Raw genomic sequence first — 25,254 nt, forward strand, 5'->3', positions numbered from 1 at the left:
TGCCTTTTCAGTCCTCCTTGTTGGTAGGTGGTTATGAGACTGGGAATAGTTTACAGCAAAAGTATTTGCATTAGTAAAATGCCTTTTATGGCACAAATTGTGATACCAGATATAAGCACTGTGTTTAGAATTTGTGTTTTTTTTTTCATTTCAGCTCATTAACCCCTCCCACCCCCAAACTTGTATTCATCCATCTCAAATCTGTGGAGCAGGATATTTAACAATCAGCTTACTACAGTTAAACCAAAACATGATGAGCAATTTAATACTTCAACTGTGAAGGCAAGTGCAGTGTCAACATATCCTCAGAACTGCATTCCCACACCACTGGTAGCTACTGATCTCACCCCCTAACAGCTTCTGCCCAGGGCAGTTATCTGCTTCACCCCATCCTAGTTACAAGATGTTATATCCTAGGCACAGTGAGTTTTCAGTAGACAGTTGATTCAGGCTAAAGTTTTCAACTCTGGAAGTGCATCAGCTTCTTCTAATGACAGTTAAGCAGAAAATGGAGAATGTCCTGCCACATATGCTGCACTATGTGAACCTAACATTCCCATATACTCTTTTTAATTTCTATATTGTGGAGCACTCTGACTTAAGTCACAGTTTTTGCAAAATATATTCTATGTATTAATATATCTGAATAAATCACCTGCTGTTTGTTAAAATTAACTATGTTAGAAAGTGCAATTATATTACTGTACTTTGTAGAGTATTTCATTTAATAACATTTTCCCTATTATTTTTAGAAACATGGTGTTCAGCTTGGATACTCTGGCAAACAACCTTCAGACCTAATAAAGGTATCTGTTTCCTGTTAATAATGCCCTACCTTCTAAAAATGCATAATATTACACTTCTGTTTTTCATACAACAAAAGCTTTGTGTATTTTCTTTTAAGGAAAGTGTTTCAAGTAGAATGCCTGTAATTAAACCACAGAAATATCACTGTACTTCTGTGTAAAGGACTTTTTTTGGTTAACCCAGAATGCTTTAATAGCATAACTGGTACAGCACTGAGTCTATTTTGTAATACAAGTAAGGAATTCAGGGGAACAAACACTACAAAATGGATACTCTTATTCACTCATTCATTCATTCATTGTGCTGCAACTCGATTAATCCAATTGAAGGGGTCAGGTATGCACAGATACATATACACAAACATGCAGGATTAGTAGACAGTGGGCCTATGTGCAGATTTAACAGAGAAGACACTCCTGCCAGGAAATGAACTGGTGAATTAAGTGTTGTGAGGCAGCCGTGTTAATCACTCTTCTGCTGTACTGCCCTAAAATTTATTTTAACTATACATTTATATTTTTATAAAATTAATCAGAATGTTTTCCCACTGGAGGAACCCATCATAGCCAGAAATTCCATTGTACAGATGCAAGGAGAGGTAAAAAAGTTTCTTATAAAATTTGCTTGCTGTACTTTAATACACAGTACAACAAAATGTCCAGTTTTATGAAAGAAATACCTGAGGTCTCTTGATATGTATAAACAGCATTTTCTTAAGGCATGAGACACATGGGATTCTAGAGCATATCACACAATTCAGAATCAATTCATCAATGTCACCATCTTTGTGTGGCATGTTATTGTTTGGCTTTATTCCATAACAAATAAAGTAATATTATGGAATGGCTGTGTTTACATGATTTAGTCTGACTTCTGTGCATCTACATTTGCATCATGTCAGTCTGGGTATAACCATAATAACATTGGAGTATAGTGCATGTGCTGCAGTGATATTTTGTTTGGTACACTTATTCAGAGTGACAATTTCATAGAAACACATGGGCGATGTAATACCATTAGGCTATTAAACATAAATTAGAAAATACATCATTTCGCTGCTGTCATAGCATATTGAATGCAATTATACATATCTGTCTGGAAAGTTAGAACAAGAAACTGGACTGTGCATATGCAGCCTTGAAATTCGTTAAGATAAAAAATAAATGTCACTGCGAGGCTTAGCTTTAGAGAAATACTGCATCATTTTCTAGGCATCTGTGATACTAATTTTTACTGTAGTTTTATATCTAGTAGACTATGTAAAATGTTCATTATGATTTCTGGCACATATGTTTTTCTGCTTTACCAAAAATTTTCATTGAGTTATGTGACTGTACACTCACTGTAGATTTTGTGACTGAAAGGCTAGAAGTTAAAGGGACCAATAATATTAATCTATATAACATTATTATGTGTACCAGAGTGAATGGATGCCACAGAATGAAAAATCTGATGTGAAAATCTTGCAATTAACATTTTGATTTACATTACTTATGCTACTCCAGTGGAGCTTCTGTTGTGTGCACCATAGAAATAAATCAAAACTTTAAATAAATCATTGACAAATAAATACTATTGAAATTGAAAGTTACGTTTAAAATGGCACAGCATAACAAAGCTGCAATGGTAACTTTAAACAGATATTTCAACATAGATAAAGTCAATGGATTTGGTATTTGCACTAAGCAGTACTAGCGCAATATGTTTCCAATTATTTTATCACTGAAATTAACTCATTCCAACCAGTAGAGCTCTTTTGAGTGTGTACTTTTAACTCCCAGGGTGTGTGACTTTAGACTTAAAAAAAAAATGAAGTTACCACCTTACAGGTCTAACAAATACTCATTGACAGAGGTCAAATATCAATGCGCATGTGTTTTCCAACATGCATGCTTCAAGATAAAATATTCTGATACCCTGTATATAGAAATTTTTGGAATTATCAATGAAAATATGAGCAAGCAATATTTGATGCCTAGAGGTGCAGAAGGGGGTAACTGCAGAAATGTCTGGAAGCACACTCAATTCTAATGAATTAATAAGGAGCATATGTATTACTTTAAGTCAAAGTAAGGTTGCCACCATTTCTTTTTAGAAAAGTTTTTATTAATTTAACATATTTGCAATATGACACAGAAAAGAAGAAATTCAACATCATAAACTGTTGTACAATGATCGGAATACATGGAATCATCAAGTTAATGTTATACAGTTAACACATTAAGAGTCTTGGTATTTCAATAACAACATTTCAAGGCTACTCCAACCACTAAAAGTCATAGTATGATTTATACATCTTATTTTGATCACTTTCTTCAACTTTACATAGTATTGCTATTATATTTAAAAATTCTTTGAACACAGGAACTGAGTTTGATTTCCACATTTTTGTAATAAGTTTTCTAGCAACTGCCAAAAGAGCCCAAAACATTCTTCCTATTTGGCTTTTACAGATACAGGAGGTGGGATATCCATTAGTATTATTGATCTAATTAAAGAACAATTATCAGACCACAACCCCTTAAAAAACATATTAACCTCTTCCTGATATATATTTAATTTTTTTGCAATCCGTAAACATGTCTGTTCAGTCAGCTTTTATCTTTATTACAACACCAACAAACTGAAGAAGTCATTTTACTAAACATAGAGATTTTATAGGGGTTAACAAATATGTTATGTATATATTTCCACATAAAAGCTTTTCAGTCTAAACGTGAAGAAGTTGGACTAACTGATCTAAGTAACAAAGTTTTATTCTTACCATCTGTTGAGTCACTCAATCCACTACTATCTAAAAACTTCCAAAATTATGCATTATTATTATTATTTAAAGTTAACTTATATAACATTAACAAGCTTCTTTTATATGTCAATCTGCCTTTTATAATTGCATTCATATGTTCATATAATGGGGAAATAGTGTTCTGTTCCTCTTCACTCATACTAAGCACAAATTTGTTTAAATTCTTACTGGCAGATAATATTAACAGGTTAGTAGATTCATATAACTTACATTCTTTCATTAAATATTGTAGGTACTTGGCATTTGATTTTCCAAAACAATCATACCATAATAATGATCTATTCCTTTTTAGTAAATTCATTTTAACATTGTTCTATGTTTCCTTAAATTTAGAGGTATGTGCAATGGGAAAGCACAACTTCCATTTTGCTATTAATGGAGTTTTAAATACATATTTATTGACTGTTTTAAGAATGATTTCATATATGCTGAGTCTAAAGACTAAAATTAATTTTCTTCTAAAGTAAATTTTGTTAAGCAGAAGAAAGTATCAGTACAGGTTTATAGTTTATTATCTTTAATGAACTTATAAAAATTTAGTATAACCTGCTCCTGGATGGTTTTACATTGACTAATGCAAGATGAGCCTAGCCAGAAGATAATATGGTTAAATCTTGCTGCAATAGAGTAAGATTCTACATCTGGGAAGTTGATCCCACCATACTCCCATAATCGTATGCGATTTCTATAAGCAACTATCAGCTATTTAGGACACCATAAGAATGAAATTAACATTTTTTCCATTTTCTTTAAAAGTTTTTAGTCAGGTGGTGTGTGTGTGTGTGTGTGTGTGTGTGTGTGTGTGTGTGTGTGTGTGTGTGTGTGTGTGTGTGTGTGTATGTGTGTGTGTGTGTGAGTCAAAAAGCTCATCCTTTTGAAAAGAAAAAGTGCAAGCCCAGTTACATGAAAATGCACATAAACGAAAGTGCACTTTCGTGACTACTGGTTCAATGATCAAGTAAAATTAAAAAAAACAAAAAACTACAAAGTCATTTTTGGAGGGGGCAAGCCCCCCTGCACCCTTCACACCCCCACTACTTTATATAAAGTAACTCTGAGATCACACTACAGTGGATAAACGGGTATATTCCCTTATCCCCACTGTAGTGTGATGCTTTTTTTTAATATCATCGGGTCATTGCAAATGGGTTTGTACCTTTTCCTTTTGAAAGGTTGAACTTTCAATAAGAAAAAGTAGACATTATATATACATATATATATATATATATATATGGTTCCCATTCAGAAGCCTGAAACATCATAAGCCTGAAAATCAAAATCCTGAAACCAAAAGCCTGAAAATTCAGAATCCTGAAAACTCAAAATCCTGAAAGCCCAAAATCCTGAAAGACCAAAATCCTGAAACTCAAAATCCTGAAAACACAAAATAGACATACTGATGTCATTGTGGCTTTGCTATTGTTAGCCCTGTGGTGTTAGGTCATGCGTTGGGGCCAGGTAAGTGTGCAGTTGGTTTTATTTTAGGGTTAGGGGCAGTTTAAGTGAGTTAGGGTTAGGGCGCAGGTTAGGCATGTATGCAATAGTGACAAATATTGGGGTTAGGGCGGTTTAAGTGAGTTAGGTTTAGGGCGGGTCAGGTGAGTGTGCGATAGTGACGGACCTTAGGGTTAGGGTTAGGGTCAGGGTCAGTTGGTAGATATTAGTGTCTTTATAGTGACATATTAGCATTATTTGTGTTTTCAGGATTTTGAGTTTCAGGATTTTGGTCTTTCAGGATTTTGGGCTTTCAGGATTTTGAGTTTTCAGGATTCTGAATTTTCAGGCTTTTGGTTTCAGGATTTTGATTTTCAGGCTTATGATGTTTCAGGCTTCTGAATGGGAACCATATATATATATATATATATATATATGTATCTCAGTGGGTAATATAATCATTTTAATAAGTAATACCTTATCCTCATATGTAAAGAAACCTTTATTCCATTTTTAACTCTTCTTCAATTGCATTTTCAAGATTATTATTAATAATATTACTCACATCTTGATAGATTTTTATTCCCAAATACTTCAATTCTTTTCCCTCCCAATTATATTTATATATATGTAAAACCAACAATTAATAATAGAGCAGTCCATGAACCATGCAGTCCATGAAGAAAATAAACCATAAAGTAATAAGAAACTGTTTTTATTTAAAATAGGTAAGCGCTTTCACATAAAAGCTTCTTTAGACCATCAAAAGAAACAGTGGTCAAAACTCATTTAAATACTAGGCATCTACCAATCAGCTTACACCAAAGTACAAATGCATTAATTTAAAGTGGAATTGACAAAATTAATGCCATATATCCAAATAAAACATGTAACAGTAGAACCAAGCTAAAAACAATGCATATAAAAATATGTGCATGAAAAATTATATATAAAAAATACTCAAAAGACACAATTATCATCATAATTACTTAGTCGAAAGTTTCCTGGATTTTAGTGTGGGCTTAATGGAGGCTTTCTCATTTAAACCCTTGCCTCTATTGGCTCTAAGCCTCAGTATCCATTTCACCTCCTTATTCTCAGTTGAATTGCGAATATCACCTTCATGTATGGTAGTTCTAACCAAGTCTGTAACCATAAATCTTAAGGTATGATCATCTCCCTGTGCCATAATATGTTTATTTAGGGCATTGGTTTGTGACCTAACTCTGATGTTATAGCTATGTTCCTTAACTATATCTCTAAGTAGCCTATCTGTTTTTCCAGCATAAAATGACCTACAGGTCACACACTTAGCAAGGTAAACTATATGTGATATTCTACAATCTGCACCAATCTCAAAATTAAAGTGTTGGCCATATTATGTAAGTCATGTTACATTTTATCGTTTCATCAATGACCTCTTCCTTGTATGGGTAGGTACATTATGGGACTTGGAAAGATTATTGATGCAACTTAATGATGTGAATGACTATTTGAAATTCACTATGAAATATTCCCATGTTAGGATTGAGTATCTAGATGTGTTTGTGGAAAGACTGAGTAATGGTTTAATTAATACAGGGAACATTGCTACAGGAACACCCTATTACATAGAGGTAGCATGCACCCTCAATACATCTTTAAAAATGTCGTTAGGGGACAAGGGATGAGGGCCTCGAGGTTGAATGCATTGGACGAACGGTATGATCAAGAGTTGATTGAACTGAAAGGAAGGTTGGTTGATAGGGGCTATGGCCCCATTGAGATAGACTGGAACCTTCAGAGACTTGGTGATTTGAGACAGGATAGAGACAGACCTTATTATTCTTCTACCATTGATACTATGGATAATTTTGTGAGAACACCCATATCCAATGGTGTGAAGATTTTGCTGTTTTATACAATGGACTTTAAACCCATTATGGATATCATTAGGAAGAACTGGGGAGTTCTAACCACTGATCCAACAGTCAAGAGGATAGCGGGGGAGAATCCTACATTTTTGTTTAAGAACAAGCGCAACCTGAAGAGGTTGCTATGTCATCGCAGATATAGGGATAGACACACTGAAGATATGAGTGGTACCCATCCATGTGGAAGTTGCAACTTTTGTGGCTATTTGGATACTACAAAGGTCTTTGTACATCCTGATACAGGCCAATACCTTAATATTGAGATTGTTGCAGATTGTAGAACATCACATGTAGTTTACCTTGCTAAGTGCGTGACCTGTAGGTCATTTTATGTTGCAAAAATGGATAGGCTACTTAGAGATAGAGTTAGGGAACATATCTATAATAGAATAAGGAGGTGAAATGGATACTAAGGCTTAGGGCTAATAGAGGCTAGGGTTTAAATGAGAGAGCTTCCATTAAGCCCACACTAAAATCCAGGAAACTTTCGATTAAGTAATCATGATAATTGTGTCTTTTGAGATTTTTTATATATAATTTTTCATGCAATGCATGTATTTTTATATACATTGTTCTTATCTTGGTTCTACTGTTACATGTTTGATTTGGATATATATGGCATTCATTTTGTCAATTCTACTTTAAATTAATGTATTTCTACTTTGGTATAAGCTGATTGGTAGATGCCTAGTATTTAAATGAGTTTTGACAACTGTTTCTTTTGATGGTCTGAAGAAGCTTTTATGCAAAAGCGCTTACCTATTTTGAATAAAAACAGTTTCTTATTACTTTATGGTTTATTTTCTTTGTGGATTGCATGGTTCGTGTACTGCTCTGTTAGTACTTGTTGGTTTTACTTATCTCTCTTTGAGCAGTACTATGCTTGCCCTTTAGAGTGCGCTACTTTGTTTTCTCTATTTATATGTATCTTTATACTTACGATCTAGTAATTTATTTAACACTAAATTTTCAGATTTACTATTATTAAATTTCATCATTGATACTTCTTGAAATGTTTTAATTTCCTCATCTATTTCTTCAATTGAATAATTTAAATCTCCTGTAGTTAATAAAATATAATCTGCAAAAAAGCTCATTTTACATTGACAGTCTCTATTAATTGAGAACCTCAGTTTTTTATTCCTTCTTATACTATTAATTAAGGGTTCAATAACTAATGTAAATAATAGTAGGGACAAGGACCATCTCTGTTGTGTGCCTTTGTTTAAACTGAGTCCTTGAGAAATGTAAAATCCAAGTTTAACATATGCCTTGGAGTCTCTATACAGTTTCATAATATTCCAATAAACTGTTCTGGAAATGCAAATGTTTCTAAAGTTTTAAACAAGTAGGTGAAATGTACAGAATCAAAAGCTCTGTCAATATCTAAGCTACTTTGTTCTAATCCTTTGTTATTTCTTTTCTTTTCCTGCTTAACAAAACCTCATCTTACTCACAAGCATCTCTGTTCTCCCCTTCTAGCCTACTTCTAACTACTCCATGGTAGATACCTTGCCCCAGGGTCTTTCACATACACCCCACCTACACTACACTGTAATACCTTCTACTTCCTTACCCCATTAGACATTACATTGTAACCTGTGGTGAACTAACCTGTTAGTCTACTACATCGGCTCACTGATAGTTTTTTTTTGTTACTGCACATCCCAGCGGGGTTTTTTGCTAGTGACGGCAACCTACCTTCACAGTCATAGTCTGTGTAATCACCGCAGCCCAACCACTGCCCACTACATCAGCTGTGGGAGTTTACAATAGGCACCTGAGATATCGGCACCATTGTTTTCAAAACTCACTACGCTCCTCTAACCTTACTAGCGAGTCCGGTTCCCCTCCTTAGCATGCCTGCCTTGTAAGTATACACAGATAGCCTGTATTCTTGCTGTTTATATCTGTTTAGCCTGCATTTTTGAATTGAGTGTGTTATATATACACAACAGTCATCTGTTCTATCAAATGTGTAGCTAAGCTTTAACCTAGATACTGTTATTGGCTTAGCATGCTGTTTTATGCAGAGAATATGCACACTGTGTTATACTTGTATTTAAATTACACAATATGCATATCTAAGAAAGCTACAGCACTTTGTTGAAAGACTATTAGGTCTTTAAAACAGTTTCTGTTATTTAATAGTATTTGTGAGACATGGTTTGCTTTGTATGAACAATATAGCTATACTACGTATTACACTGTGTAGAGCAAATAGCACTGTTTGGTTTCACTTGTTGTAATCTGCTTGTACGGGGTCACTTATACTGTTTATGGTATTTTATTTCTGCTTCTGACTTTCTGCCTTGCTGCTATACTCTTTAGTCCTCTGTTACAGATTTTTTCTCCTACAATACTAATCTCGCTCTTGTTTTCCCACTACCTTCTGCTGTTATTTTGCCTCTAAACTCCCACCTCTACTAACCACCACCTCCACATGGCTCTTACTATAATTACTGTGCTCTATCCCAAATAATTGTTTATCCAATTTTTGTAATTGAACTACTGTGCTCCTCTAGTAGCTCATCCTCTGAGGTTGATTTTATATTAATTATCTGTCTTCCTCATAGTGGCTCTACTATTTGTGGCTTTTCTGAACACCCACCAGTGAAGGACGAATCACCAGCCCAAACAGCAACTGGCCTTAACCATTGCTTTGAGCCATATTCTGCAGCCGATATTATGTATGTTAGTAATATCTTCTAAATGAAACTGCACTGTTTGCTACTTAAACTTAAACGTACATTGTTTTTAATTGTATTTGAAGCTATAAAGTATACTGTCCTGGCTGCCACACCTGAACAAAGGCTCACAAGTAGCTTTCTCTCAGTGGTGTAGATGCTTTTTCATATAGAGTTTCACCTCCATTTCTGTGCTTGCTTTTTAACTATTGCCCCTAGTTTTACCTTGCTCTTATTCTATCTTTACTTTTACTGTATTTCTTTTCCCGCTTAACAAAAACTGTATTTTGTTTCTTTTCCCACTTAACAATACCTCCTTTTACAAGCATCTCTGTTCTCCCCTTCTAGCCTACTCTAACTACAACATGGTAGATACCTTGCCCCAGGTTCTTTCACATGCACCCCACCTACACTACACTGTAATCCCATCTACTTCCTTACCCCATTAGACATTACATTGTAACTTGTGCTGAACTAACCTGTTAGTCTACTACATCTGCTCACTGATAGTTTTTTTTTTGTTACTGCACATCCCAGCGGGTTTAGCCCCACTCCGTTCGCCCTTGCTACACTCGGGATCTCTCTGCTCCCCTACCCTACCCCCATTCCCATCCACCCCCACTCTCCCTAACTTTATAGCCACATAGCCACTCCATTTCCTGTCACAAACACCTCCTCCTCCCTACTCCCTACCCCCTCACACATTTCTCCACTCTCCAGCAACACCCCCTTTTAGATCTTCTCCCTCAACATCTTCTCTCTGAATCACTCCAATACCACTTCAGCCACACCTACACCATTACTCTCACTAACATTTCCACACCCTATACTTTCTACCCTAGAGAACCTACTACTCTTCACCTACCTATCTCACCCTTCTCACTTCCCCAATCTAACATGTAACTACATCTCACAATCCCATTCATCTCTACTCTAGTATGCCTACACTACCTAACCTGTACTGCCTCAAACATCTACATAAATAACTTTCACCACCAGCACCCCCTCACATACTAGCACAGCTTATCAACAGTCATACTGGCACTACAGCAATATAAGTCCCAGACTGTTTCAAACTTCAAACTTCCATCTATTTTCCCTCAAACATGCTGAGCCCTCTCAACCTCAGCTTCCCAACATCAGATTCCATCTACTTATCTCCAAATGAAATGACCTTTTACTCCACAGTCTTACACACATAAAACTACAGGCAGACATCCACCCCAACCCAGGCCCAAATTATACATTACCCACTTTTCAGCCACAACCCAACCCAAACCTCATCACAACTCTCCCTTACCTAAAGTTTCAAATTCAGATCTATTTATTAGTAACCTTAATCTAAGGAGCATTGCAAACAAAACCTCTGAATTCCATGCTATCCTTGTCACATACTTTCCAGATACAGTAATCATCACAGAAACATGGCTAAAAACACATATCAAAGACTCAGAAATCTCATACAACAGCTATAATATGATAGACTAAAAAAGAAAGAAGGAGGTGTTGCAATCATGTATAAACACTCCCAAATACTAGACAAACCAAACTGCTCATCTCCAACATCCCCAATGCAGAAATCCTCATCTACCGCCTGAATATAAATGCCCAAAAGTCAATAATAATCATTGCTACCTATATGCCTCCTGGAAATAATCTTCAAAACATTGAACTTCTCTCCTGGTCTTCCTCCTATTTTTCACAAAAGACTATCATCCTAGGAGACTTCAACCTAGATTGGTTCTCCTGCTCCTCTGACAACCCATCAGTCTTCATCAACCTCTTTAATTTCACCCAAATCATAAACTCCCCCACCCGCACCGATAAACACAGTAAAAAGCAATCACCACTAGACTGGATACTAACTAATAAGCCAAACTTCAACCACCAATCTGGCTGTCTTCCCATAAGCATAAGTGACCACACCCCCACATCTCTGCTACACAAAAAACTATGTATCAAACCTCACAGTCCATATAAATACATACATAGCAAAAAACATTTCTCCCCCACCGTATTTAATCAACTAGTTCTCAACTGTGACTGGACACCTCTTACATACCTACAACTAGATCATGCAGTAGACTTCTTTAACCACACTTTCCTTGAAATCCTAAATAGTCTAGCCCTAACAAGAAAGATTTGCATCAAAGCAAAACAACTGCCTTGGTTATCCCCCAGAACAAAACTACTAATTAAACAAAGAGACAAAGCAAGAGCCCTCTACCTCTCCTCCAAAGACAATTGTACGCTTATACATTACCAGCAACTTAGAAATCAAACTAAAGCAAAAATCAACCAGGACAAAAGATATTACTTCCAATCCTCCCAAGAAAAACAGCTACATAACCCTCAAAATTCTGGCAGAATATCAAGTCTCCTCCTCAACCCTGGCAGACACCCATCCCTCTCCTTCCACTTCAAATACCTCTGAACCTCTAGCCTCTCATAGGTTCATAGGTTCATAGGTTCATACTAGGCTATCTGCCCGAGGGCATTTACAAGCCTAGCCCATAGTTTTGTGGCTTACGCCACCCCTTTAGTATGGGGAACTATACCCATTATTTTGCTGTGCCTCTGTTGAGCAGTGACACTGAGGTAATCCCTGGGGTATATCTGCAATCTCCCATCCATTGGTCAAGATTTCTCTTGAACAAGGCCAGCGAGGTGCTCTGCCTCACATATACCGGGATTTTATTCCACAGCATAGGGAGTCTTTGGGTGATGAATCTATCCCTCCAGCACGTCCTATTAATAGCCGTGTCGAGGTTTAAGTCTCCGCCCTTGTGGCTCTGATGGATCTAGATTTTTTGAGGTGAAGCATATTCATCAAATCTGGGTTTGACATGGCCTTGTATGTTAGGCAAAGGTCACCTCTGGGCAAGCGATAGGAGAATGAATCGTGCTGGAGTTCTTTCAGTCGGACAACAAAGTACAGATGTTTGAGACCCTTTATCCTTTTGGTGAGGAACTTTGTGGCCTCTCCAGCTGCTGCAAGTGTCGGGTCAGATACATTCCGAATGGGGCATTGTACTCAATCATTGGTCTGATGAGTGATGAGTATAGGGAGACTATGACCACCCTTGATCTAGATGAGAATCCCTTCATGATAAGGTGGGCAATGTAGAAGGTCTTCCTAACTACTTTAGCTACATGGGTGTCGAATGACAGACTACTATCAACCTGGGTCCCCAGGTCCCTGATAACTTCTTCTGTACTCAGTGGATTGCCACCTATTTGGTAGCTAGGGGTAACCTTGTTTTTCCCGAAGGGTATGACTATGCATTATTTGGCATTTAACTTTAGGCCATGGCTCTGGCACCAGTTATCCGTTTCTGTGAGACCCTTCTGAAGGATATCTGTGTCAGATGTGTTTTCTACTATGGCGCCCAGTTTGCAGTCATCTGCAAACTTTGTCAGCCATAACCCTCCTGTGTTTGCTTGTACTTCGGAAAAGTAGATGCCAAACAAGAGTGGGCCCAGGACTGAGCCCTGTGGTACACCACTTGTGACAGGCTTTGAGTCTGACATGGCGCCAGCAACTCTGACCCTGTGGGTTCTGTCACTCAGCCAGTTTGCAACCCATCTTGTGGTGTATGGGTTAACATTTAAGCTGATGAGTTTTTCAATGATACCGAGTGGGGTATTGTATCAAAGGCCTTCGCCAGATCGAGGTAGGCTGTATGGACTGCCTTTCCCTCATCAATGGCTTTGGTGACTGTTTGAAAAAGTCAACCAAGTTTAGAAGGCATGATCTGCCTTTGACAAAGCCAAACTGGGATGGATCCAAAGTCTGCAAATTCCTATGTCTTTATTTATGAGGTCCATTATGATCCTCTCCATGGCTTTGCAGATAAGGCTTGTCAAGCTAATGGGCGGTAATTTCCAGGGTCGGTGGAGGCACCGCCTTTGTGAAGTGGGACCACAGTTGCAGTGCGCCACTCCTGGGTGCGTATCCAGAGGTAAGACTATGATTAAACAGCTGTCCTAGCTGTGGGTTTAATTCCTCGTTGAGTTCGTGGAGCACACAGCCGGGGACACCATCAGGTCCCATGCATGCTGTGTTTTTGCTTTGGAGAGAGCAGTTCTCACTTGGGCGTTGGAGATGTTTGGGGGCTGCAATCGCTTGGTATAGATATCTCTCCTTTTGGGGAGGGAAGAAGTTTGCACTGAACCTGTCAGCCAGTATGTTGGCAATGTCTGTAGGATCAGTAATCTTCACATCATTTTGAACTAGTTCTGAGCATATCTGGGAGTTTCCTCCCAGGTTTCTAACATAGCTAAAGAAGGCCTTATGATTGTCTTTTGAGTCTTTAGCTATTTTTCTCTCAAAATTTGCTTTGGATGATTTTATGAGAGCTCTTAGTTTTTACTTATAGTGATCAAGGGTGTCTTACCTTTTAAGGATTTTGCTCTATCTTGTAGTAGCTTCCTCCTTTTGTTGTAGAGTTTGTTTATGGCTGGGGTCCACCAGAGTGGACGCTTGCCTTTGGTACAAAGAGTCTTTGTTTTGCTTGGGATTGCCTTATCCATGCAGTCCTGCAGGTGCTGGTAGAAGGCATTTGTAAGTGATTCAGCGGCTTGAGTACTGTTTTCCGTCGGCTCGGGGCCTTAAAGGAGACCACACTAGTCTTTAGAAGTGTGAAGTCGGCTTTCGAGAAGTTCTTTACTGTGGTCTTTTTATTTCAGGTGGGGTGGGATGAGGACCTCCAGCGAGATTAGTTTGTGATCTGATCTCACCAGTGAGGGTATACTTCGGTGTTGAACATTGTGCTCCCATGTTCGTGATGATGAGATCAAGTATGTTTTCTCCTCTTGTGGGGATGGTGACTAGTTGTTCCATGGCATTTGAGTTTATGAATTCCAGGAACTTTTGGGCTAGGGTGTTTGGGCTTGAGTAGTGTTCCCAGTCTATATTAGGGTAATTGAAGTCACCTAGTATGATGGTGTTTGGTGATACATTTATCCCTCTAGTGTTTTCAGGAAGGCCATGTGAGGTTCCTGAGTTTGTGAGGGTGGCCTGTAACATGCTACAATTTGCAGAGCAGTCTTGCCTATGGTTAATTGCACCTGGATGGTCTCCGATGCATCGTGCGTTGCCACCAGTCTTGAGGTGTGGGTGTCTTTGATGAATATAGATACCCCCCCTCCTTTCTTGGTATTGTCCGGATTTTGGGGCCGGAACGCATGATAAGAGGTAAAACCTGATAGTGCTGGGGTGCTCTCAGGAGCCTTGAACCAGGTTTCTGTCACTGCACAGACATCGATGTTCTCCATACTGAGAAGGGCCTCGAGTGCGTGCATTTTGAGATTTAGACTTCTGGCATTGAGCAGCATTACCCTTAGTTTTTTTCCTTTTTTGTGTTCTAGGGTGGTAGGTTTAGAATTTGAGCCTTGCCTAAAAAAGGCACTATGGGGGTGGCAAGAGCCTTTGCCAATATCCGGAATCCCAGGGGTGATCAACTCTTACTTCATAAACTCTATTTCCAGCCTGCTACAATGCCAGCAAAACTCTCTACTCACTACCCCCTCTCCTACATCTAATTCAACAGACTCCCTCACATTTAAACCTATTCAAACATCCTTTATAAAAAAGCTTTTTAGCAAGCTAAAACCTTGTAGCCTAGCTGCTGACCACCTACCAAACAAATTCCTAAAGCTCGCAGCCCCATCTATCACCTGCCCTATCTCAATACTCATCAATCTATCTCTGAACAGTTTGTGCCCAACCTCTGGAAAATAGCCCACATCACCCCCCTCTCCAAAAGGGAGGCCCCTCCACAGAGATTGCAAATTACTGCCCCATAGCAATATTCCCACCTATAGCCAAAATCCTTAAAAAATGTATTCACCAACAACTCCTGGAGCACCTTACATCAAATAACCTTCTAGCTAACTCACAACATGGTTTCTGCCCCAAGCATAGTACTAATACTGCCCTTATTGCTTTCTCAAACACCATTCACCACCTTATGAACAATGGTGAATTTGTCTCAGCTATATTCCTTGATATGTCAAAAGCTTTTGACACCATATCCCCCCAACTTTTCCTAAACAAACTTGCCACTTTCAATCTCAGTCAATCAACCCTATCTTGGTTACACAGTTACCTATCAAACCAACAGCAAGCCACCAAATGGGACCAAAACCTCTCTCCCTTACTGCCCGTCAACACAGGTGTTCCTCAAGGGTCAATTTTAGGCCTCCTTCTAATTATCATTTTCACTAATGACCTCATATTAGCTACCACATTAGCCACAATAATACAGTACACAGATGACACTACTCTCATCATATCTGCCCCATCCCCATTAGAACTCAAGAAAGGACACAAAAAGCATTCCAGGTAACAGAATCTTTTCTTACTAGCCATCAACTGATTCTCATCCCAAAGAAAACTAAGATAATAAACTTTACAAACAAAGCTAAAAAGTACACCTCTCCCCACACCCCTATTCTATCCACAAATGGCACAACAATTGAACCTACTAACCAGGCCAGACTACGAGGTGTCATCATAGACAGCCACCTAAAATGTGACATTCATATATCCCAAACAATCAAAAAGGTTCATGCATAACTTTGTGCTCTCTACAGAGCAAAACCATTCTTAACACCTCAAGCAAGACTAGCCACTGCTAGATCTCAGCTTATGTCTACTCTGCTATACTGCTCACAATTTTTCACCAACTTATGTAAAAATGACCTTCAAAACCTAGAATCCTGCTACAACAAACTAGCTAAATTTGCAACCAATTTCCCTCATAAGGCTCATCACTGTACTGCTTTAAAGCAATTGAACTGGCTAGAACTGCCTCACAACTTAACTTTAAATCAACTTGTCCTCACCCATAAAATTATTCAAAACCCTCTCACTTGCCCTGCCATCTCCTCTCTTATTCAGCCTCAGACATGTAACAGAGACCTCCGATCCTCCAACAAACCACTGCTAAAGGTTACTCAGTCCCGAAACTCCCATGGAGACTCTCTCTATTCAAACAAAATTGCTAAGTTCTGGAATTCCCTCCCCTTAAGCTTACAAAGTACCCCATCCTATCCTGATTTCAAACACATGCTAAAAGAACACCTCAATAAGAACTAGTTATGCCCATATTGCTCTCCTAGATAGTGTCCTTTACCTCCACTCACATTTTATTTTTCCTAACCTCTTCTCAAAATACTTCTACTCCCTCTTTCTTTCTACATTTCCCACTACATCTCTCCCACGCACTACCTCTTTTACCTACCTACTTATAGCTCTTTACCTCCTAAGCGCTATATTCACCCCTCCTTTCTGCCTAATCCTCTCCCTTCTGCTCACCTCCCATAAAAATATGCAACTTACCAATTAACCCTGTACAACTTCTTACAACTGTGTAAGCTAATATCCTGAAGATGTACTACCTACATTGATTCTCTGATCTTTGTTATGTAACTATTCTAGTGTAATCAAATGTCTAAGGATGTACTACCCTGTTGATTCTCTGTGTTGTACCTCCCATAAAAATATGCAACTTACCAATTAACCCTGTACAACTTCTTACAACTGTGTAAGCTAATATCCTGAAGATGTACTACCTACATTGATTCTCTGATCTTTGTTATGTAACTATTCTAGTGTAATCAAATGTCTAAGGATGTACTACCCTGTTGATTCTCTGTGTTGTATGTAACTATTTTTAGTGCTAATCAAATGTCTAATATTGTACATTAATGGAGCTTTTCTCCCCGGGGTCTCCGCTGAAAACGGGCTATCTAGCCCAGTCGGACACTACCCGGTAAACAAATGCAAATAAATAAATAAATAAATAATAAATCTAAGATAGTAACCTTTTTATTTTATCATACATTAATGTACTGACTCTAAAGCCTGTTTGGTCTTTATTAATTAATTTATTTACCATATCTCTTAATCTTGTGGCAAAAATTGAAATAAATATTATACAGTCTACATAGAATAATGAAATAGGTCTATGAGGAGACTAGTTTATTATCCTTTCCTCTTTTAAGTATAGGTGAGATTACAGAATGTTTCCATGAGGTAGGAATTATTTTGTCACTCTGAATTATCCTAAAATGTCATTCAATAATTCTAAAATATTTAATGGAAACAGATTATATATTTACATACTCAAACCATCTAACCTTGGGGATTTACCATTTTATCATTTTTATAGCTTCTGTAACTTCTATCAGGGTAATAGGCTTATTCAACTGAGATATTTGTTGGTCAGTAAATTTGCTAATCATTTTTATTAAATAATTGTCCATTTTGTAATAATCATGATTATTATTTTTATCTTTATTAAGATATTCATGTTTTTTAAATATTAACCATTTCCTTTACTTCTGAAGAAAGCTTATTAGTCTGAGGATTTTGGATATTATTGATTTGTGCCTTTTTGGTTAACATCTTACTTCTATTAGCTAATCTATATAGACTTTTTGAAATCACCTCATAACTATGCAATTTTATTTTTTCTAAACCTATCTTTACCTTATGCATTAAAATATTTGACATGTCATTAATGTTTTAATGATTTCAGTATTATCTTTTTACCATCCCGGTTAACAAATGTAAAATAAAATAAATAAATCTTATTTCTTTGCTTGTTGTTTAAATTTCAATTTGTGTATTTCACCTTGTATTTCTAACAACTCTTTATCCCATATTTCATTTTATTGCTGCCCCATCCTCTCACTCTGTCTTTAATATGCATTTTTAAGGAGTCCCATAGTATGAATCTAATAACCTGACTGTTATCATTCAAAGGTAAAACTTCTTGATTTGTTCCTTAAGGTAAGTCTTAAACTCTTTTAATTTCATAATATATACTTGGATTCTTTAACTAATCTGAACTTTCCTTATATCTATCACTAAATTAATACTTAGTACATTATGATCAGATAAAGTACAAGGAATTATTTGAAAATAATTTGTTTATGAAGCAAATGTATAGAGGTATAAATCAAATCAATTCTAGTTTGTGCCTCACGTGTATAAGAATAATGACTGCAGAACAATGACTTATACTCTGTTTTTATTAGTAAATCAACTAAATTATTATTGTTAATCTATATATTTAGTGTTAGCTGATGCCAGTTTTCTTACTTTCTTCTGTTTGCTTGTATCTTCTATAGTAGATATGCAGTTGAATTCCACTGCTAAAATTAAACTACCCTTCGCTTTAAAAGATTCCATGACCTTAACCATTACAGTGGAATTTCCCAAAGTATAGCAGTTCTTCTCTTCTGTTTGTTAAAAAGAAGCAGATGATAACATTTCATAACCTAATTTTTTAAATGTTGTATATCTTTATCCATCAAGTGAGTCTCTTCCAAGAAAATAATTTCATCTATTTAATTTTAGATGTCTCACTAATGATTTCCTCTTCTTCCCATTATTTAGTCCATTTACATTAATAGATAACAGATTAAAACTATTCATAATGTGTATTTAGAAAGATTTCTTTTAAAAGATATGACACATTTATCAACTATATTAATTGAATTATATACAAGACCCTAATGCACCCTAATGCCTTCCTCTGACACAATCTTAACATTCCAGATTTTTTGAATTCTTCCTTTCTATTTTTATTTTTATTTTTATTTTATTTTACATTTGTTGACCGGGATAGTCCGACTGGATGCATGTCCATTTTCAGCGGAGGCCCGGGGAGAAAAGCTCCAAGGGTAAGCAGATACAGCATTACATAATACCAGCATTACATATTACAAACAGACTATTTATGGAGATTACATAAGTAAGCATGTTAAACAAGTTCCACAGGTTACAGTTAATCCTGAGCACAAGTCAGGATTAAATTAAATTACACAGTAAACTGATTAACAGAATTTTACACATTCTAGAGAGAGTTAGCCAGGCTTGATACATTGACATAGCCAGTTAAGTGACAAATGTTGTTTGAGTCTAGTTTTAAATTGACCTAAGGTGGAAAGTAAGGTAATATCAGCTGGAAGAGAGTTCCAGGATCTACTTACAGAGTTTGCAAAGAGAGAGTCACCGGCTGTGTTATTAATTTTGCTAGTCTGAATTAGTAGTTTGTTAGAGGATCGAAGTGGTTTAGGATTGTTAAAGGGGGTGATAATATTTTTAAGTGCAGGAGTATTGTCCGTATTATAGAGGATTTTATAGGTCATAATCAATTGGTTATACTGGATTAGGCTGGGTAATTCAAGCCACCCAAGCTGATTTAGATTGATGCAATGATGTGTCCTAAAAGGCAGCCCATTGGCAAACCTGGCAATGTGGTTGTAGCAAATTGAGAGTTTGTTAAGGACAGTCTTGTTTAAATTTGAGAGTAGAGGGGATGCATACAGAAGGGCTGAAAGAAGGTGAGAACAAGCTATGGCAATTTTAGCTGGAGGGGTTAGGAAGGCTTTTATTCTGTACAGTGACCTTAGTTTTTTATTGATGGTTTTGATAGTTTGCTTAACATGTAGGTTGAATTTTAGATTATTGTTTATGATGACACCTAATAGTTTTGTAGAGGGGTCAGGGGAGATTATTGTGCCATCATTTGAATTTATGGTAACGGTGAAAGAGGTAGACCTAAGTGTTGGTGAAAATAACAGCATTTTAGTTTTTTTTGGGATTTAGGATCAGACAATGTTCAGAAAGCCAGTTTTCTATTGTATTAAAGGTGGTCTGGGTAGCTGACCATAACTCTACTGGAGATGTGCCTGAGCAAATCAGAGTAAAGTCATCAGCATATTGGATACAGCTGACTTTTGGGATGACAGTATAAAGGTCGTTAATGAAGATGGAGAACAGCAAGGGCCCTAGTATAGAAAGGGTGTTAGGTAGAAAGTTAGAGAGTTTGTTCTGCCAGAGGACAGCATGCTGCTGACCATTCAGGTAGGATTGAAACCATTGAAGGGCTCTAGTATCTAGACAGAATGTTTGCAGGGTGTAGATTAAAAGTTGGTGATCAACCATATCGAATGCCTTGGAAAGATCCAAGAAGAAGGCTGAGGATATATAATTATTGTTGCGATTATGGTTTATGGTGTTGGTAAAGACTAGGAGGGCTGAAGTAGTGCTGTGATGAGGACGGAAACCATGCTGAGTGTCTGCCATAAGGTGATTCTGGATTAGGTGGTGCATGAGTTGTCTATGAATACATTTTTCCATAATCTTTGCAAGTGGAGAGAGTATAGCTATTGGCTTATAATTGGAGAATTCAGTAGAGCTGCCTCCTTTGTGAAGTGGGATTACATAGGATATTTTCCAGATGGTGGGAATTTTAGCTTCTACTATGGTTTGATTGATTAGTATTGAGATGGGGTAAGCAATAGCATAAGCTGATTTTTGTAGGTACTCGGCAGGGAGTTGATCAGCAGAAAGTGTAGTGGGTTTTAATTTTTTGATCAAGGTACGGATAAGTGAAGTGGCGACTGGTTGGAAGCTGAATGCGAGTAGGTTTCTAGGGGTTCTACTTTCAGAACCAGGGGAGCTAGGAGGTAGTTGGCTAGCTAGGGCTTGAATCGTCTCAGTAAAGAATTGGTTAAAACTGTCAGAAACATCTTCAGTGGTTTTATCAATAGTAGCAGCAGGGATTGGGGTTGAAGTTTGTCCAGGATGTAGTAGATTATTTAAACCTGCCCAAAACTTCTGGGGGTTATTTTGATTTACTGTCTGCAAATTACAGTAGTATTGTTTTTTGTCTTGTAAAATTGATTTTTTGGTTGCGTTCCTGGATTGCCTGTATTTAATGTGATCTTGAGGGTCTTTAGAAGAATGCCATAAAGCCCACGCTTTGTTTTTAAGAGTAATTTTGAGTTTAGACTCTTTAGAAAGCCACGGCGCAGTTTTTGCCTTGGATCTTTTTGAACGAACAGGTGCATGCAAATCAAGGATCTAAAGGAATTTGTTGTTAAAGTATGCTACTGCTTCCTCTAAGGGGAGGTGTTTTAGAATATACCAATTACATGAGTTTAGTTCTTGTTGGAATTTGGCAGGGTCAAAGCTTGTATTGTTTCTAACCTTTCTGAGTAAGGGTTGTTGGGAATTAATGGTTTTGTACTTAATTACATATGTGAGAAGGTGATCGCTTAGGCCATCAAGGAGGGTACCAGAGGTGTACAGTTGGGGGTGACTATTTATGAGTACCCAGTCAAGTATGCTTTCTTTTTGGTTGGGTTTACCTATCCTGGTAGGGGTGGATATAATTTGTGTAAATGCATGCAGGTTAATATGGGTGGTTGGGGATTCTGAGGAACAGGTGCCCCAGTCTATGTTAAAGTCTCCAAGTAGTAGGGTTTTTTGGGGGTAGTGACATGATAACCAGTGCAGGATATCTTCAAGTGTAGATATATTGTTACCTGGGGGAATGTACATTCAGATGATATTAATGTATTTATTTTTATTAAGTTGCAATTTGGTGGCAAGAATCTCTGAGTTATTAATCTAAGGTGGTTGTATTACATCTATGGTGACATTCAACTCAGATTTATAGAGTACAGCTACCCCATCCCCCTTCCTCGAAGCATGATCCAGCCTGTGTATGTTGTACCCAGGTGGTAACACTTCATTGTCTTTAGTGTTAGGTTTTAACCAGGTTTCAGATAAACAGAGAATCTCAGGGGAGTGGACATCCAGAAGTGCATGCAATTCATGTACCTTGTTATTAATGCTTCTAATATTGAGATGAGTTAGTTGGCCTATTAATTGTAGGTTTGTAGCTTAGATTGCAAGTAGAGGGGGTATGTGTATCTGAAGTGGGTGGGCCAGGGTTGGGGTGAATATCACCACCAAGTCTTAGGTTGAGTCTATACTTAGTGATGAACTTCAGGAATTTGTTTATTAGTTTGTGGTAGTGTTTGGATCTAGAGCTAATGTGCCTGGGGTTGAGATGTTGATAGACTGAACAAGATGTTGGATAGCATCTGGTACTGTAAGTATGGTTGAAGGTGGAAGGATTTACAGCTGGGGTGTTAGTATGGCCTTTTGGGACCCGCAATCCAGTGAGAAACTGTTTTTCATACAAGGTAAGGAGGTATGGTGCGAACAAGAGGCGTAGTAAAGAGGAGTATATAATTATCTGTGATTCAGCTAGTGAGTTAAGGAACTGTTTTACCTGGTGATGCAACAGCAGAAGATAGACTGGTGAGGTAAAGGTACTGGAAGGAGGATGGGAGAATGCCAGATGAAAGCTAATAGGTGCTATTAAAATGTAAGTAGAAGAATGGGGGTGGGTGGAATTATCCCAGATGAAAGCAGATAGGATCTAGAAAGTGGGGGAGTGGCTATAGTACTATAAATTTAGAGGTACTGGGGGCGGGAGGAAATTGGGGGCAGGGAGGGGAGTGAAGAGAGCCTGAGCGTAGCGATGGCAAACATAGCAGGGCTATTGCAGGTTACAAGGTTTCCTAAGGTGCCTAAAGCTATAAGGTAAGTATTATATAGCTCTTAATGTAAGGGTCAATGTACTTAAGTTACTGGGGAAGGAGGCAAATACTCAAGCAGAGAAAAAAGATCCCTATGGCTAGCCAATATGGTGACCTGCTTAATTACAAAGCACTGTAAGTGAAAGCTTAACAAATGCTTTTTTTGTGCAACCTACTCTGTTTAAATGCTGAGAGAAACTGATTGCAGTCCTGTAGACACCGTTTTGTAGGGAACTATAGAGTTCAACTAGGAAAAGAGAAAAGGAGAGATTCTAGGGTAAGCATGAAGGCAACAACAGGCAGTTATTATATAATAATGCATTCAGAAAGGTTTGGTGGGGAGGTAAAGTAGCATACTTCAGAATGAACTAAGATTTATAGCTAAGAAACGTAAGCAAGAGAGCAATGCAGTAAATAAACACTTGCCTGATTTTAAAGATATACCAGAAAAACTAAATCAATTGTTCACAATTGTACAACTGGAAAATTGCCAGTAAAAGCACTTCAGGTATAGCTATCCCAAGTTATTCAAGTCATAAAAGCACTTCTTCAATGTATGTGTGCAATTTAAACATTAAAAACACATGCGGCAAGTAGGCGCTCTGATTATACACTTTCTCTAGGTACAGGTTCAGTTTAAACATAAATATTACCACAGAAATTCAGTAACGTCACTAGCTACTTATAGAGCCTCTGAAAAAAATAGAGCAGTCTGTGCCATACCTCTCAACCTGGAAACATCAAAAATCTGGACAAGGCCCATGAAAAATAGGTACAAATCTGTACGCTGATTAACATCTAATTTGCATAGATAGTTACGTAACCCCACCCACTCCAATGGAATTGTGGGATACCAACTTTCAAATGTAAACTGAAGAACAGATGACCAAGATATGGCCCCAGAGCCCCTGCAGCCATTCCAATGTCCTGTCACCTGGCTATTTCGCCCCATTTACCATAAACACTAATGTGTGCATACTGCTTTACTTCTACAATGATTATTTGGATATTATTTTTACATTTTACAGCACAACAATGCCCAAACACTAATAAACATCTGTTAAACAAACCAATACTGTCTCACAATGAAAATAGACTTGGCATTAAAACTTCCCTGCCCTTGAAACTCACATTCATTGAAACCCACACCACATCCAAAGAAAATGCATTTGGTCAGTCATGGATAAAGATCACCTTTGGGCTGTTTTCATATCATTGGCCTCTTGCACACAAAACAAGAAACATACATGTGCTCTTTTCTTTGATACACCTTCCTGACTTTATTCAGTTATATTCCTTGTACAATACAACACACTTTTTATAGCGCATTTTAAATTATTTTAACATTTTTACAGTAGGCTGTACTGTAGGCAGTGAAACAAAATGCATGAACAAATAATGACAAAGTTGCCCAATTCAGAACAATTCCATCATAAAAGTCTACTTCCACATCCACACTATACATAGAATGACAGTAGTATAAGCCATAGGCATCTTACATAGCTTCTAATTCTTATTTTCAATTTCTTTTTTTTTGGGGGGGGGGGGCAAAAGGTCAAAAACCAGGGACACATTTTAAACATTGCTTGTATAATTTTGTAAAGTTGTTAGAATAAAATGTTGTGTTACCACCATGCATTTCACTAGCAAGTCTTGAGCCCTGGTCCCTATGCGCTACAGTCAGAGTAACCATGCATTTCACTAGCAAGTCTTGAGCCCTGGTCCCTATGCACTACAGTCAGAGTTACTGCACAGCTTGCTAAAATGTAAAATGGACCTGCACTGATTTCTGTAAAATGTAAACGGAGCTGCTATTGCAGGGATTTCTCACACACACAGTAAAACAGACCTGCGCTGCTTGCTTAGTTAGTACAAAGATTTCTGTAAAATGTAAATGGAGCTGCTACAAAGATTTCTAATGTAAACCACACATTAAAATAGAGCTGCTACAAAGATTTCTAACATAAACCAGAGATGCTTACACACACACATTTCTTCAAAATGGAGCTGCTACAAATATTTCTATTTTCTAATATAAACCGGAGCTGCTTACACAGATAAATCTGACCTGCAGAGATTTCTCCAACACGCATTTAAATGGAGCTGCAAAATTTCTAATCTAAACCACACACACACCAGCGATTTATATAAAATGTAAAACGGACTTGCAGAGATTTCTCACACACTTCTGCTT

Source organism: Protopterus annectens, chromosome 8.part0, assembly GCF_019279795.1.
Source record: "Protopterus annectens isolate FY-2018-M chromosome 8.part0, PAN1.0, whole genome shotgun sequence".
NCBI lineage: Eukaryota > Metazoa > Chordata > Ceratodontiformes > Protopteridae > Protopterus > Protopterus annectens.